At 33.4% G+C, this 9233-nt stretch overlaps 1 long non-coding RNA gene across 1 annotated transcript; it reads right to left on the bottom strand.

Moving 5' to 3' along the window:
- Positions 1 to 276: 276 nt before the first annotated feature.
- LOC117692809 (uncharacterized) lies at positions 277 to 8501 on the bottom strand. Its single transcript, XR_010711792.1, has 3 exons — positions 8442 to 8501; positions 7651 to 7802; positions 277 to 439 (listed from the first exon to the last, which is right to left on the bottom strand). It is a non-coding gene; the product is annotated as an uncharacterized lncRNA (long non-coding RNA).
- Positions 8502 to 9233: the final 732 nt, after the last annotated feature.

Genomic DNA, 9233 nt, shown 5'->3' with positions numbered 1-9233 from the left:
CTTTGGCCAAAAAGCATCATCAGGTCATAAGCAATCTTTGTTTGAAGTAAGAACTTCCAATGTTATTCCATGAGAAATATATGGACTGGATACGATTGCATAGACGGACGGACTTGGTGATTCCTATACACCTCCAAACTTTCGTTGCGAGTAGTATAAAAATGTTTAAACCTTTTGTAGCGTAGTGGCGTAGTTATATCGCAACAATGTTTTGTAGTGGCGGCATAAAGGCGTGTTCTATTATGGTAATTTTTTTGGGGGGGGAGGGGGGGGGGGTTGGCGAAGGGATTTTTCACAACGCTTTTTCGAAATTTTGCAAACAAACCACATTAAAGCAAAGAAAGTTAAAATAAAGTAAATGCATTACCAACATGATGGATATTTCTTCTCAAATCTTTTCCTCTATTCCTTGTTTGTTCGGTACTGGAATGATTTCTGCCTGTTAAAACGGACAGTTTTAAATATGTAAAATTCTAAAAGATACCGTTTTAACAAATGTACTATTATTTGCACACAAAAAATATAAGGTAAAAACTTCAGCAGTCATATTAGTATTTTCAATTTAATTAATAATCTGTTAATACATTTGAAAATAATTTTCATGCCAATTTGCTGAAAAGTTAAAAGAAAAGCTGAGATTCGGTGCATTCATTTTAGATTTTTCGTTTTTAAGCATAGAAAGATATCTTTTCAAAAAGTTGCGAAATAACTTTGGTTTATTTCACTATTATCTATTAATCTACATGTATTTAAAAATGATTAAAAAATGTTTAATATCCATACAAATTGAATGTGCGGAAACATTCATCTACCTGAAATTATTTCTGAAAAAATTGATGATCTACTCAAGTATGAATATACTTAAAACATATATAGCTTAAGGTACCTCACTTCACCTACACTTATACTTTTCAAGACACTACGTCACTAGATGGCGATTTAAATGTTTTGTTAAACATTTTATATCGTTCGAGTTGTATAGCGTCGTAGCTCAGTGGTTAAAGTATTGGGCTTCTGCACCGCAGATCATGAGTTCGAATCCGCCTGGAGCTTTTGTTCATGTTAACTGAATTAAATTTTTGAAAATGTAATTTTTCATCCAAAATCGCACATTTTTTGCCTGTTTGATTTAAACACTTCTTATCTATTTTGATATCCATCATAATGAAGTAATTTTCTGCTGATCTGAGAAAATATTTCAGGGTGTGGTGATCCACCTTAAGACAAAGCGATATGGAAAAGGGACGGGACCGTTGCGGTGAAGTTTATCCATAATGTTCAACTGTTTCCTCTCAAAATCAATAGTGGTCAATTCAAGGCCTGTAAAAGTTGTGATATTAAAATTCAATTGCGAAAGTTTGAAGGCTTTTTAAGATTGAAACAAAAGTGTAGCACACAGACAGAATAGGGATCTTCAATTATATATGGCGGAACATTATTTCTTGCTGTAGGAAGCTAAAAGTAAGTGCTAGTTCTATTAAACGATATTTTTAGTAATTGACCTTTTGTAAACAATCAATTCAATCATGACTATGAAGCATTTCTTTTTTTAAACGTGGGACTTATAACAAGGCGGAGCAGTCCGTTCACTTAGAGAAAATATTAATACATTTGGCAAGGTCCTCAACCTGGCCCCGATCGCGAGTTGAGATAAATGCAATACGTACTAACTCTGCCATCTACGAGAGTTGTTAGAAATATTTGCGGACAATTTCGATTGTGAGCGGACTATTCGCATGATACCAGCAAAACTTTTTAGGTGAAAGCTTGACGTATTTTCAAAGAAATATGTCAAGATTTGTATGTTTTAAATGCACTATAAAAATATACAGCTCTATTATTTGGATAAGATAATTATGCTTCCAGGAGCATGTCAGATTTTTATTTTTTATTATTTGTACGCATTTGTCCTTATCAAGAAAATATACCGTTAAAGCGCATAAAAATAAATGAGATTTCATATGACATTACAATGAATTCTGAAGGTCATTTTGTAAAAGTGTCAATTAAATTGAAAAATTCAGACAATTTTATTGCCAACTTTGAGCGATCAAAGCGTGAAAAATGAGTCAAAAACGTTAACGTCAATGGACATCTTTGAGCACCGGGCCTTCATTTAATTTTGTGTGCAAAAATCTCCGATGGAGACCAAAAGGTTCTTAGATGCTGTTATTTTTATTTTAGAACAAAGGTTTACACTTAGAATCACACACGTTTAAAGATGAAAGAACATATATTTAGCTCTTGCAGCAGACCAACCCCCTTTCAACCCAGATCTTGCACCTATGGATTTCGCTATTTTCTCCCTGAAATCTAAAGTCAAAACTGCGTGGACAAAGATTTTTTGACCTTAATGATCTACAATATACCACAAACGACATAATTGTACAAAAACTTGACAAATAGTGATATGAACGTGCATTTTATAAATGGTTTAAAATGGATTAAATGACTTGAAAAGTGTGTAGAACTGAAAGGTGTTTACTTTAAAAAAGAGTAACAGGTTTGTTTGTTGCACCTGACGTCGTGGAAATATGAAATGTTGCTCCGTAAAGCTAAATCATGCAAAGTAATAATCGCTGTATCAATTATTTTTAAAAAAAAATTCATATGATTTTTAAGGTCTTCCGTTTCCAACGGAAGACCTTGTACTGATTCTGTTGGAAATTCTTCATTATTATTTTTCTTCTTCTTTTTCTTCTAGACGTTTCTTAAAACTGTAATATTTCGCTTGTTTGTCATTAGATTTTATTCAAATTTTCAGGGTTTATTGGAAATGACAATAGCTTACTATATCACAAAATATTTTGCAATCGCTACTTCCGGTTTTGAGTTATTCCCCTTTGAATATTTTTTTAGTGGGTCTCGTGTACCTGCAAAGGCTCCGAGTTGATCCGTAGCAAGTAGTTTTAATTTACAAATCTTTAAAGTAGACATCTTGAACGTTGTCCTCCTAGTTTTATATGTTTGATTAACCCACGTTTACTTCTTAAAAAATTACATCGAAATTTATGTTTCAAAAAATGTTAAATTTTGCTTATATCTTTGCTCAATAACTTTTTAGTTGTAATTTTTTTCAAAACACATAAAGAACAAAAGTTGTGCAAAATATTAAGAGCTTTCATTTGATACCATAAAAAAGGGGCTAGCCCCTAAAATGAGGGGTCTAGATTCCTTAAAAGTCTTTGCTTCATAACTCTAAAACGGTAAAGTTTTCGATATCGGCATCGCTGCAAAAAATGTTGTTTGTGACTTAATTGATCTGATAAAACTGTTTTTGTGTTCGGGTATTGCATAATATGAGGGTAAAAAGTAATACGTGTTGACCAGTACTCGCGGCAATTTGGCCAAGTTAACGAAACTCTCCCTCGCCCGCGGCCGAGAAAATCAGTCACCATGGTCGCGGCTGGGCTACCTAGCGGTCAGCGGTTATCTAATACACGAGAGTGCGTCTCTCATATATGAGTTTATTTAGCCGCAAAGTCAAGAATTGTTTTAGTTTTGATTACACATAAAAGTTTATGGACTAAACGATTAGGTGTCAATTAAGAAATCGTTCAGTTAATTAATAAAAGCAATGTCATTCTCAATCTAAAGCAATATGTGACATATATCAATTGTGGGTTTCAAGTTTAAAATAAAGAAATTCTATTTGATAGAATATGGTCATTATACTGCAAACTTCTCAAATCTTCCTGGGTTCTGAGCTGTGCGTGTCTGTGCGTTGTACCTTTACGTAATCTATCCTTCGTCCACGGCCGAGGTGATCAGCCACGGCTGCACTAGCTAGCGATAAGCGGTTATCTAATACATAAGATTCGCACACCGCGACGCACACTTGATGAATATGAACGTGTTTGAGTTTATATAGCCGTAAATACAAGAACTGTTTTATTTATGTTATAAAAGTTTGTCCATCTTGTATTCATTTTTTTAAAAAATTGAGTGTAAGTGAATATCAATGAACGATATTATTCCAAATCGGAAACATCGTCAGACATAAATTAATGGTTGGTTTGTATATCTAAAAATTTTAAACCCCCCCCCCCCCCCCCACACACACACAAATATTAAATGATGATCATCCCTCGCACTTGGCCGAGGAGATCCAAAGCGAGTGGACAATGATCCGCGGTCGGCTCGTGTTATTCTACATGTACCTTATCACGCGTTCATGTTTCATATTTTGCACGGACAGAACTATATTTTATTATGATTTCAACTATTATAGGTTTAAGGGGAAAAGATAAATTTATTTTACTTGTACAGTTGATTAAGCATTGATTTAATTATACGACAGCGTACAAGGTAGTTTAAAAATCAAATCAAATCAAATTATAATCAAAGTCCCATGTTACATGTTTGCGGTAGGTGCTAGCACGATAAAAGAATGTCCTGAATTGTCCTGAATTGAGGCATTTGATGATTATTTTAAAGAATATTCACATGAGTTTTAAACAAATTAAGATTAGATTCTATCGGCCACATATTAATCACTCTGTAGTTTTTGCTACATGGTTGTTCGTTTGCTGCGCCCCCCCCCCCCCCCCCCCTCCTCCCGCCCCGCTGACAAGTGCTCGCGCTGGATTTTTTTTAAGTTGGCGAAAAGATATCCAGATCTGTCGAAAATCATTTTTGGTGACTTCTCCTTATGTGTAACATTTTCTCCTCAACGTGTATCGTTTTCCCACTCGTTTGTTTATTCGGTCAGTCTGTGTTAATTCAATCGCCACGTGCGACCGAAAATCTTGTGTCGCTTCTCAGAACATATGTAATTGAGTAACAGTTGGAAGGGTGCTTTTATAAACAATAAGACTATTATTCGAAGTCAATCATCTTCACATTGAAGATGTGAAATCGTAACCTGAGAATGTGGCTAATAAATTAACCTGTTAAACACGCTAAACTTCTATAGTTATGAACAGAATAATTCATAATGTATTATAATTAAAAGTTTGAAGTCAAAGGAAATTTTGTTCTTGGGAAATACGACTACATTATGCAATGCAGTCGATCGCCATAGAATTCATCAAAGTACTGCAAGTGTCGACAGATTTCCTATTTCTTTGAAAGACCATGATAATTCACTTGACTTGCAGACTATAATATAGCGACATATCTGCCTCCCAAAAATATATGCGCTTCTCAAAGTAAAGTAGATGTGCGTTATTGGGGATTTTATTTATTGCTAATTGTATGAAAATTGATAAAAAAAACCTTTAAATTGAAGTTGTGTATCATGAGGTTGTAATGCAACTTAATTTACTTACAAGATTAGCTACAGCCAGTGGAATACTAATTTTAGCTGAACAATGAATATCCGATGTACATACAATGTATGACTGCACATACGGATTACGGACCGTGGGCAGACGATACCCATGAAAGTCCTTTAATACATCAATGCGCAGTTTGATCTAAAAACTAACCACGCAGGTATGATAAGGCAACTAACAGCGATCAAATTCCTCTGATCGATATGACGTCACAATAAGCAGCATGATGTCATATTTTACTCAGAAACATGTCGATTTTAACTTTATCTCTGGTTTAAATTATAAAAACTACAGACATAAAATATCACTAAAAACTCTTCTAACTGAATATATCTTTGATTTTTCTCTATTACGTATAATTATCATTGATGACGTCACAAGCATGTTTAATAGAGAAGATCATGTCGGGAGACAAATCATCGGAATGCAGTGTAAACAATGCCGAAATAAGACTTATTTAATACAGATACCTAAGATTTAGATGAGTGTCAGTTAGGATATAATCAGGATAATACAGGCATGGATATTTTGTTTAATCAGCGAGTGTTATAAGGTAAGCAGATCGACATTTATATGGCTTGACCAGCCTTTCCTCTGTCAGTATGTACAGAAAAAGGCAAAAGTGTAACACTACCCCGGATATTATGAAAGATGACTTTGTTAAATATCAACGGTGTATGACCTAAACTACTTGAAAAGTGCTGCTAGAATCCTGTGAATTGTTGTTTTAAATGAAATATCCGTAATATTTTCAATGAAACTATAGAAGTTGAGAGGGTTTCCGATAAATATTTACAATATTTATTTTATGCGATTAACAATAGGATTCTAGCAGTAATACTAATAAACCTGAACTAATTGACGATCGAATTATTGTAACAAACAGACAAATGAACTTCGGGGTAGTGTTACACTTTTTGATTTTTTGTTAAGGTAAAAAATTGATCTATTTATAACTGTCACGTGATACCATGGCACGGCAGCTTCAAAGATCGAGTCGATTCCGAAGTAGAAAAATAATATCTTGGTGAACACGTTCACTTGGTATTAATATAACACACTGTTTTCATAAAAATAAACAGTTTTCAAATAGATCATAATTCTGACGGTCATTAAACTAAAAGTTGCCTTAACCTACCCGCGCAGTTTCATAACTTCTTCGAATTTCTCTAACACGGACTGTCTAATTCCTTCCCAGAATTCCAATTTACGCAAGCGCAATTGAAGTTTTTTTTCAATCCAATTAGTCAACCCACTGACATAAAAATAAGGATTTTTCATATGATTACATTGTCGAGAAAAGTAATATTCATTTCTGTAAATAAGGTTATTTAATTCACGTTACATAGCGGTGTCTCTATGAAACAGCACCATCTGGTGTAAAATTTAGATGCTCGCTTTCGCATAAATTCTCCCGCTTATCTTTTTTTTTAGCTGATTATATATTATTTTGAATGTCCAAGTCTACTCGTATCATTAAATAATATCAGATGACACACATTTCCCTGTAGAAAAGTTCAGAAAAGCCATCAATTTTGACTTAATACTAAATTTTGTCAGCACGTAATAATTCTAAACTTGCACATAGTCTTCAGAAATTTAGAAAGATTTAAATAAAGAAGTTATCCCATAGAAAAGGTTACGTGTTTTGTAGGCGGGTTCGGTTTTTTAAAAAAATACAATTCCTGACATGAATCATGAGTACATACTGTTTATAACAATGCTTGCTACCCTTTGAAAATTTAACTCGCCATCAGACATCTCTTTTTTTGAAGAATTTTTGAAACGATTACACAAACTGTGTTCGACAAATAGTTTTTCTTAAACATTTTCTTCCTTTCTTTTTCAAAACACGTTTTATATAGAGGCTTTCAATCACAACACGTTTTTATAACAAAAGCAGAACTGAAAGTTTAGTCATTATAATCGTTTGACACCATATCACATATATTTTCAACCCGCAGCAACAACGGAAGACCTACTCGTGGCTTTGCCACGAGCTCTGCTCTAGTTTGCATACTTATTTTCAATTGACAGTCACTTTTCTGACAACCCTCGTACTTATTAAAATGATCGAGAAATCTAAACATTTCTAACCAAAATACAGTCATATCCCGCGTTTTATTTGTTTTTGGTACTTAGAATAATTAACTCCGTAAAAACCAGAGACATTAATTGGTTGAGTGAGAAAAATTGTAAATCAAAGTTTAAGCTATTTATCATTAATCTTTTTCTGGACAGATAATAATCAAAATAAGTTAAAAATCCCAGTGTTACACGTCTTTAAGTCAGATTTTTACAGTTATGATGCATACCGATATTTGCGAAAACAAATGCATTGCACGTGTATCCTTAAAATTAGCAATGTGCTTACCTGGTACATAAGACCTTAGTCGTGTCATTAGTCCCCATTTGAATCGTTTATCCAAGATGAACACAACAACCAGCGAGCAAATGATGATAAGAGAAATCGCAAAAACAACACCAATTATCAATCCGGAATCCCCTCGTTCCGCGTCTGGTTCACTGGACACGATAATATGTGTTTAAAATATACCAAAAATAAAACAAAATGCTAACAAAATTGATGAACAAAAGAAACCATTAACGTTTTTAAAATCAGATTACACATATTTGACATCTCTTACTCCATCAATCTTTGCTTAATTAGTCAACATCAATTGTGGACGTTACCAACAGAATTTCACAAACGCATTTCATTTATACTATAATTTGTTAAAAAATGTTCATGTTCATAAAGTAGAAGCAATAAACACACTATGGTTTGAATTCTGCGAACAAACACTTCTCTTAGCATGTTCAGCTTCCTATTTGATTTTCTTTCTATTCAATACATTAAGAAACGCTGTTAGTCAAACAGATATAGCTCATTATACTTGTTATATCTATTTGTAAACCTTTTTTACCTTGTTCGCCATCTTTTGAAAGAGACAATATGTTTCTAACGTAAAGAGAAAGATCGCAGAAAATTCATCTCAGCAAAACGGCAAGAACCTTTTAGCTGGATAACACTTTGCAAAGTCTAGATTGAACTATTTAATGATACTTACAAAAAATCAATGTTGTAGTATGATACTTACAAAATAATCAGTGTTGTATTTATGATAATTACAAAATAATCAGTGTTGTATTTATGATACTTACAAAATAATCAATGTTGTATTTCCTTGCACTTTTGCCTCTGTCTGAGATGACTTGGTTCTTAAACAAAAATAAATACTGATAATGCCCACACAAGCGTTAAGGAAATTTGAGTCAATAAGACGTTTAAATCAAATCTTTATCAACCAATGTCATATCCGAAAAGAGTGAGCGAAGACCGCCTCTCGAAATGGGGATTTATGCTAATGTAACACGTATATATAAGAAATTCAGTGGAACTCTGGGCTTAAAAAATTTCTTCTGGCCTGGCGCCGCAACATTAGCCGCCATTTTGTTTTTAAAAAATTTGATCGAGCATTGATTGACTGGCACTTTCCGATGTTTAGTGCTGTTAACTCGATTAAAAGTTTTCCAATGTTTTTGTTAAAGACAATTTAAATTTAAAAACAATAAAAGTGAAAACCGGACTTTTAAGTTGTGTTTCAATCAAGAAACACAGCTTGTTCTACGTATGTCTTATGAAATTGTCAGATGAAAAATATAAAACATTTCCATTAAGGAACAGATTTTTTGATACTGAATAAAGTATTAAATTTTCTTTTTACCAGCAGCTAACATATAAATTAAATTAATAAAAAATGAAAGAAGAGATGAATATTTTTAGGAATCACGTTACTCTTTTCGGTTATATCCGAAGACAAAACGTGTACGCTGTGCGTTCGATACATGGCGTCAAAATGTGGACTATGCACACGACGTATATTTTACTTTGGCTTATGATATGAGTAGGCAACACGGTGAATCTGTGAACGTTTCAACAACAATTGTTGTACA

The sequence above is a fragment of the Magallana gigas genome, chromosome 3 (assembly GCF_963853765.1).
Source record: "Magallana gigas chromosome 3, xbMagGiga1.1, whole genome shotgun sequence".
In the NCBI taxonomy this organism is placed as follows: Eukaryota; Metazoa; Mollusca; class Bivalvia; order Ostreida; family Ostreidae; genus Magallana; species Magallana gigas.
The sequence above is the reverse complement of the archived record's forward strand: the minus strand, read 5'-3'. Positions and strand labels throughout refer to the sequence as shown.